This window comes from Ammospiza nelsoni, chromosome 9 (assembly GCF_027579445.1).
Source record: "Ammospiza nelsoni isolate bAmmNel1 chromosome 9, bAmmNel1.pri, whole genome shotgun sequence".
NCBI lineage: Eukaryota > Metazoa > Chordata > Aves > Passeriformes > Passerellidae > Ammospiza > Ammospiza nelsoni.
The window spans coordinates 21,518,082-21,526,094 of record NC_080641.1 but is presented as its reverse complement, the minus strand read 5'-3'; the positions used below and the strand labels follow the sequence as shown (position 1 = coordinate 21,526,094).

Here is an 8,013-nt window from a genome sequence, read left to right as displayed (position 1 = left end):
GTTAGTAATTTTCTTCTGTTGGTTATCTTATTGCTAGAGTCTTATTTTGCTTGAATACACACTTCTAATGCATTAATTGCTCAGAAGAACTCTGTAAGGGACTCTGGATGCCATCATATCTTTTGAGTAAATCAGTAGTGAATATGCTCTGGCACATATTTTGAGTAAATCATTAGTGAATATGCTCTGGCACATATTTTCATCTGTATTCTTCAGTAACTGTTCTTGGTAGGGAAAAAAAATCCCTAGCAGATCTTGAAAAAAAAAATCACTTTGCATTTCAAGCTAGGAAATCTCTCTACCTTCCATCTGACTTATGGATTGTGAAAAGCTACCATAGTGAAAAACAAATTGTTGGATACATATCACATTGAAGGGTTATATGATATATCACTCAGCATGGAGTCTGGTTTGATTTACTTGCACACAAGCAAAAGAAACTGTAACAAAAATAGTGCTTTTCCATTCCTTGTATTCCCCACAATATTCTGCCATGCCTCAGAAGGTAAAGCATGTCATGAAGTCACTGTAGGTCTGCATTCAATAACTGATGGCAGGATAAAGCCTTGCTGTCTAGGTGGATGGTATATGGCAGCACAGATAGAACTAAATGTCTCATTTCTCAGTTCATACCTAATTCAGAGAGGATTGTGGATCTTCCTGTCCTGCAGAAGAGACCAAGAAGCTAAGGAGGAGAGTGACTCTGTATGCACTAACCTCTGATCTGGTTTGGAGACACCAAGGACTTACTGTGATTCAGCTAGGAGGGGAAAAGAACTGCAGTATTAGACAAATTACTCACTGTTCAACACTTGGGATCTTATGAAATGTTAGAGAATATTTTAAATTAAGCAAATTAATATTTTCTTACAGTATATTTGGCTGTGTTCCTGGCCTGTATTATTTTTCTGTGTTGGATACCTCCACCTCCAGCAGATATTCAGTCCTTAAAAGGGGTTGGCTTTTATTTTATTCTGTTTATTTTTCTGCCATCTTATATTCTAAAGAGATGTAATGGATCAGCCCAGATATGTTTCATGTTGTGAGGAGAGGGAAGACAATAGCTTGAAAATCGTTTACAGTTCAACATTGAGCTGATATTTGTGAAGATGAAAACTTACTCCACAGCATTTTTTACCTTGTGATTTGGATTCCATGGGGTAACAATCAGCTTCAAAAATCTCGTCATGACGCTGTTTTCAAAGTCAAATAAGGAGCGTCAGTGAGAACACACGACCCCCAAGTGGCTCCCCTCCAGCTTCATAACCCCAATTTATTTTTGACATTGTACCATAAGACTGAAATGATTAATCTATAATAGATTATCTCACAAATCTGCAACAGAAGAACAGAGGATATGATTTGCTCAGGATTTGGCACACTGGCAATGGCATGTCACAGCAAAGCGTTTAATGAATAACATACAACAGAAAAACAAACTGGGGAGAGGCTGGGCTATTGCAGAGGGACTTTAACATGGTGCAAGGGAACCCACCAACCCAACAGCTGCATTGACCACTGACCTCTTGACTTACCACTAATATTTGAGCAAATGATTTCCACTGGCTTTCCAGAAAGACTTCTCTAAGTGTAGATGTTCCTCACAGCCTGCCCTGAGCTTGCATTTCGTAAGTCCTAAGTACCTATAAAATAGAACGAGAGCTGTTTACCCTACCTTTGTGGTTGTCCTGTAGGGTCACAGCATTTGTGTTATGGAACCGCAGAGTAATTATTTGTGAAAAGTGTTGAATTCCTGGGGAAAACACAAACAATTGGATGGCTATACCATGTACTTGTGCTACTGAGTGCTCCCCTTAATTTCTGAGAATAAAGGATGTTTGTGTGGAATCTCATGCATAACTTATTACATTGTGAAACATTTACCATGGATAAATTTCAGCCCATGGAATTTAGTTAAAAAGGGCAAGCATATTTTTTTCTGTGACATGACTACCCCTTGCACCAAACTTAGAAGCCAAAAGCAATCATAAAAAATCAGAGTAACATCCAAGTTCACAGGCACCATTTTCTGGTGACACTAAAAATGTATTTGCTAGTTAAAAAAAGTTATTGCCCTTTATTATAATTTTAAAAATTTATTAGTAACACTAGAAAGTTAAGAAAAAATTCTCTCTCATCTATCTGACCTTGACCATCAACCTGAGAACGGGACACTGAAAAATGGAGGACAGAGTAAAGCCTGGTTGTACTGTTATTGCCATTCAATGACACCTTCCTTCTGTAAAATCTCCAATTCTCTTTTTACAGTATTTCCATATTTACTAAGTAACCTGGGATAAATATGTTGGTCTAACCTTGATTTCTGCTATTTTCAGGGAGATTTACCTGCCAGTCTAGGCTGTCTTTTCTGACATCAGAAGCTGAGCAAAGTTCTCTGTGTAGTAACAGGTTTTATTAGTCTGCAATGCCCCTTCCCTTGACCTGTTTGAACTTCTCTTTTGCTAGTGCTTCTGTCAATCCTTGGCTTTCTGTGTGGGGCCAGTGAAGGTCTCAGACTCAAGACACTTTGGCCAGAACAAAGACTATTAATTTATTTACGTGCACCATCAAGCAGCAATCCTCTTTACATTGTTGGCCAAAGGCAAAAGGGCAAGTCAGTGCTATGTCTCATGGAACTACAGGAGGATGGTGGCAGCAGGGTAGGTCTGAAAAGGCTGTGGGGCCACAGAACTGCCCCATGAGCCAGCACTATTGATAGACAGCTGTGACAGACAACATCAAGACACTACTGTGCTGTAATCTCCAGCCCATCAAAAGGAGATGTTAATAGTTTCACATAGCTGGGGTTTTGTCCCAGAGGTTAAGTCTTTCTTTGGTTCTGTTGGTGTGTCTGGGTGATGGCAACTTTTCCCCTTTAGTCTAAAGGCTCAACAGATGAAGCTTGTCAGGGTAGTGCTGAGAATACCCAGCTTCTGCAGCAATGCACAACAGAAGAAAGTAAAACAATATAGGAAAATGGGGATGCTGCTGCCACAAATCCGGGGAAGCTTGAATTTAAATACCTCCTTCTCCCTCTGTTGAGCCCATGTTCCTCCCTAGAGGCTTCAGAAAGTGGGTCTTTCCCTCACGCTCATCCAAGGTCCAGGAAGGGGTTTCATTTCTCTCTGCTGGGAAGTGAGATAGATATGGGGAATTATGCAGGATTTTTGACCTGGTTGACAGCAAAGGCAGCATTAACAGCTAAAATTTAGACAGCAAAACAGTACTTCAAGCTTTTGGGGGATTGATGCAAGTGGTTCAGCTTGATGCAAATTTCTTTCCATTTATGAGCAATTTTATAAGCAAAAATATTGTCTCCATCTCTCCCTCTAGACACTCCTGACCACAAGCTGAGATCTCACAGACCAGGCATGGTGGGATATCCAATGGCAGAGGTTGCCACACAGCTTGAATTTTACACACATATGAAATATATACAAAATATATAGGGTTTCAGATATCCAATGGGAAGTATCAAGGGCCTTAGCAGACACAGAGGGCTGAAACCATCTGCATTGAAACAGGAGTCAGGGCAGGTCTAGGTCAAGGGTTTGGCTCAGAAAGTAGAGAGCAGCAGGGTTTCATTCCTGGCTGTACAAAGATCTGAAATAACCCCCTGACTCATGCCTTACTTCCCATTCATGGCATTCCAACCATAGAAAACCTGTTGCACTTATGAGACTCCTCTCATGCTTTGGGGTTATAGAAATGCCATGAAAACCTGCAGAAAGGGACATGGAAAACCAGCATGCAGATCCTGGTCCCAGTCAGCCTGAGAGCCTGTGTCCTATTCTACCACTGCTGCTTCCAGCTCAGGAGTGCAGCTGAGTGACAATGTGTCACTCTCTGCAGCTGATGGCCCTGGCCCTGTGTCACCCTCTGCAGCTGACAGCCCTGAGTCCACAGAGTTCAGGAGTCTTGGCAGTATGGTATAAAATGTAAAGCAGTGGTCTTTTCTGTTGTTGTTTTTGTGAAAGCCAGCTCACAAAAACTGTTGGTTTTTTTGTAAAGCAGTTGGATGAACCACAATTTACTACCCTGAACTCCTCTAGTCTGTGTTTCCCTAAAGGTAACAACCATAGATGCTGAGATGGCTGCACTTTGGACTAAACAAATGCTGTAACAGGATGTAGCTGTAACAAACCTGTCAAAGCTCATAAACAAATAATCATCCATTTAATCACTAATTATTAATCTAATTCTGATCTTCAGTTACTCAAAATGAACTGTTTAAAAAAAGTGATACATGTTAGTCAAAAGCAATTTAAAAACATGTGTCCAAAAGTAATGCATTGGTTTACTGTGGAACAATCCATCTGTTATTACAAGAAAATTAGGACAGGAAAAATAAATCTTATTCCATGAAATCAGCCATATGAGAGAAGATTCCTTTTGAAACTGCCCCCACATGAAATCCTAACCTGAATGATGAAGGAGGCAGACAAGCATTAATGAGCAGGACCACAGCCTGCACCATATTCCTGCCCCTCTAAAGCAGCAGAATTACAAAATGGAAGGGCATGAAAAAAATTACAGATTTGCTACAGATATCTGCTGCTTAGGGCCTAAAAACTTAGTTTATGGAGCCTCTTAATCTGTGTATGGAAATGAGTCAACAGCAGAAGCATTTCTGACCTCCTTGAAGATTTTTAGCATCATCTCAACCCTTCTTAAAACACTTCCAAGCTAATAATATTGTATTCTTGGATTTTTTTTTTTAAATCAAAATTGTATATATTTTAAATTTGTCAAATGACCGGACAAAGCAGTGTTAAAAATTCAACTGCACTAATTACTAGCTGAGCAGCATAAAAACCTCTGAATAAATGTCAGTCTAGGAGATAAGCTCTTATCTTAATCTAATGACTCCACAGACTTAATTTGTCAGGCCAGCCTAGCTGATGAAAAACAGGTTTCTATTCTCCAGTGTTAGCAGCCACATCTTTCCAAATCTTTGAAGTTGGATAGTAATACCATCAGTGTCATCCTGCAAAAATCTTGTGACCAAGCCAATTCCATTGCTATTGTCCTGTTACACTAATTAAAGTTGCTTTAATTGCACACCATCAGTGTGCAATTGGTGAAAATGAAGGCAATTTATTTTTAGATTTGTTATATTCTGGGATAATCATTCTTGCTTCCCACTGCCCACAACGATGTGTTAATATTTGCAGCTCTCTCTCATTATCAGAAAGCCAGGCTTTTTAGCGGGGCTCCACAGACAGCACAGTGCTATCCCAGGACAATTCCTGCAGCGCACACAAAGCACACAAGTATGTGCGTGCGGTTTATTTGTGTAGAGAAGAGTAATTTTGAGCTCAGCAATGAATTTGATCTTAAGAGATGATTTAGGTTTTTGAAATTTTTTCCTAACGGAGAATTTGACATATTTAGAACTAAATGCACCAAATGTTCACAGTGTTTGGACAAAGTGGGTTAACAAATAGAAAAAAATAAATTAGCTGCAGCCAGTGTTTCCAGTCCCCCAGTCTTCAACTAACTCTTCTAATGGGAACTTGGTAGGCCTTTTGTGCAAAGTGCCCCATTTCAAAGGATATAATTTAAACATGGTACTCTTTATCCCAACCCCAAAACTTAGAGGGATATGCCTGGGTTTCAGGAGTTGGGAGATGATGATATTATTCTGATGATGCCTAGGAAGATGACAAAGTAACAAAAACCTGATGAAAATAATAGTGCTAAGGTGCAATCTACTGAGGCAAATCCAAGAGGCCAGTGCTGCTCTGGACTCTGTTGGCATTGACATTATGAACTTTATCAATATTAGATATATCGAGATATTTACCTGCTCTGTTGTATCTGGTTTTATAGCAGTGCAACTCCACTGGCTTCAGCAGCATTTCACACCATACAACCAGGAAAAGGGAGTGGAGAGTTAGCCACCTTTTTCTGTTATTACAAAATCCCTGATGCCCAGAGCGGATTGCTCTGAAGCCCACATTACTTCCCAGACTGGCAGGAGTGCAGGGTCAGAGCAGCTCTGTGTGGGTGCAGCACAGGTCATTCTGCGATTTGTTTTGGAATGCTTTAGAAGCATTTCACTGTTTGGGTGGGAACACCCTCTTGGATAACACAGATTTAATCAATTAGATGACAAATGTCCATCCTCTTGGGTGAGAACACTGCCTACTCGCAAATTTAGTCTAAGTAGGACTGCAAGGGGACCACGCAGGTCATGTGCTGGCACATCTACGAAAGTATTCAGGAGCTGGTCCATATACATTTTCTTTTCAAAGGCTCATGTGTGAGCATGGACAGCCAGTTTAGCATCTGAGTCATCCTGGCTGTGATGTGAGTTGGGTGCCAATACTGCAGCAGCCAAAGCCTTCCAGCCCGTGCATGCAGGCCATGCTGCCTGGATGGGCTTCACCTGCAGCAGGGCAGATCCTCAGCAGGGACAACACAGAGGCTGAGAAGAAGGGTGGGAAGCTTCATAAGCTGCAAAAACCTTTAAATCAGAAACTGTAATTACCCCAGCTAATTGAGTTCTTCATCTGATGTATAAAATGACCTCTTCTAACATTCTGACTAACACATCATTGTTTATGGCATCTTCCTCTTAGCTGAGAACCCTCATACATCTTTCTTCCTGTTTTACCCACAGCCCTGCAGAGGAGCAGAGTTTGCAGAGTAGTGCCAGGTGAAGTGGTCACGGTCCCTAATGTGACCCAGAATGACAGGGCTGCTGAATAAATTAGAGGCAGATTTCCACAGATATTTGAGCTCCCCTGAACACAGATCAGTACCTACTTCAGCCTTTTAAAGCTTCTAGGCTCCATGTTGTCATTGGCAGTTGAAAGCATAAGGGTTTTTGAAAAAAACCCAGAGCCTGAAACATATTTAAGCACTGCTGTTTACTGTTTCCTTGGATCAAGACAACTGAACTCTTTGAAAGCACTAATAATAACAGCAATAATAAACATTTGATGCATGGTCTGTAAGCTTGAGGCCTCATCTGACCAAAACTGAATTTATATCCATTGATTTAATCATGGAAGTGATGGTTCACTCTGAACATGCCAAATTCATTTATGTTAGGGCTATGGCCTGGAAATAGCGGTTTTTTAGTAAGAATTAATGGCTCCTTATTTCTCCTGCTCTGAGTCACAGTTTGAATCTACAGGCCATTCCCAACACAGCTGAAACAGAAAATGAACACATTGAAGTGAAATTTTCAAAGTGATATTTGAACCCCTTCTCTCTGATGAAATCTCACCTATTGATCCAGTCAGCCTCCTCAGGTCCATCCTGCAAAGTCTCCTTGACCAGCTTATTACAACAATTCTTCAGGTGCACTGTGTTGTCTTTCATTAGAGGACAGGTGTCAACTAATCAAATTGAAAAAAATGAAAACTCCCATAGATTAAATCCTTGCACTGGTGAAAGATATGGCAAAATTCCCTTGGAAGCCAGTGACTGCTTGTCTCTTAAGACATTATCTCAAGTCTGAATTGCCATTGGAATACTGACTTCCTGATTTATGCAATGAGTTTACTTGGAATTAACAAATTTATTGCCCTTTCCTCAGCAGCTGGAGCAGTGAAGGGGCTGGCTCACACAGGAGCCATTCCCTAGGGGTGCTGTAGTGGGATCCAGCTGGGTCAGGCTGCCCATGCTTCAGGAGACTGTGTTTTCATGGCTCCCTTTGCTCCTTCTATACTCTTCAACACTTGCTCCTGCTATCCTGCTACAAGAAAAGTTTACCTGCTCTGGCCTGCAAAGGAGCCCTGCTGTTTTTGGACTGCAGCCTTTAAGAACAACTTTGGGTGCTAAGGAAAAACAAATCATTCTGAAAGAAAAAAACTGGGTCCTTTATGGAAAAATATTGTGACTCCCAATCGGAGGGCTGTGGATCCAGATCAATTTCCTAGCAAAGAGGAGTAACTCTAATCTAAACGTAAAAGGGGTCTGTCATGGTGAGATACAAATGTAGGGGTAGCTGCCAGCTTTCAGATTGGTCTTGATGAAGTATTATTGCTGACAAGCCAATAA

The 8,013-nt window shown here is 40.9% G+C and overlaps 1 long non-coding RNA gene across 1 annotated transcript; it reads right to left on the bottom strand.

Moving 5' to 3' along the window:
* Positions 1-1,142: 1,142 nt before the first annotated feature.
* On the bottom strand, positions 1,143-3,130 carry LOC132077048 (uncharacterized). Its single transcript, XR_009418989.1, has 3 exons — positions 3,024-3,130; positions 1,676-1,753; positions 1,143-1,193 (listed from the first exon to the last, which is right to left on the bottom strand). It is a non-coding gene; the product is annotated as an uncharacterized LOC132077048 (long non-coding RNA).
* Between the last annotated feature and the right edge of the window lie 4,883 nt (positions 3,131-8,013).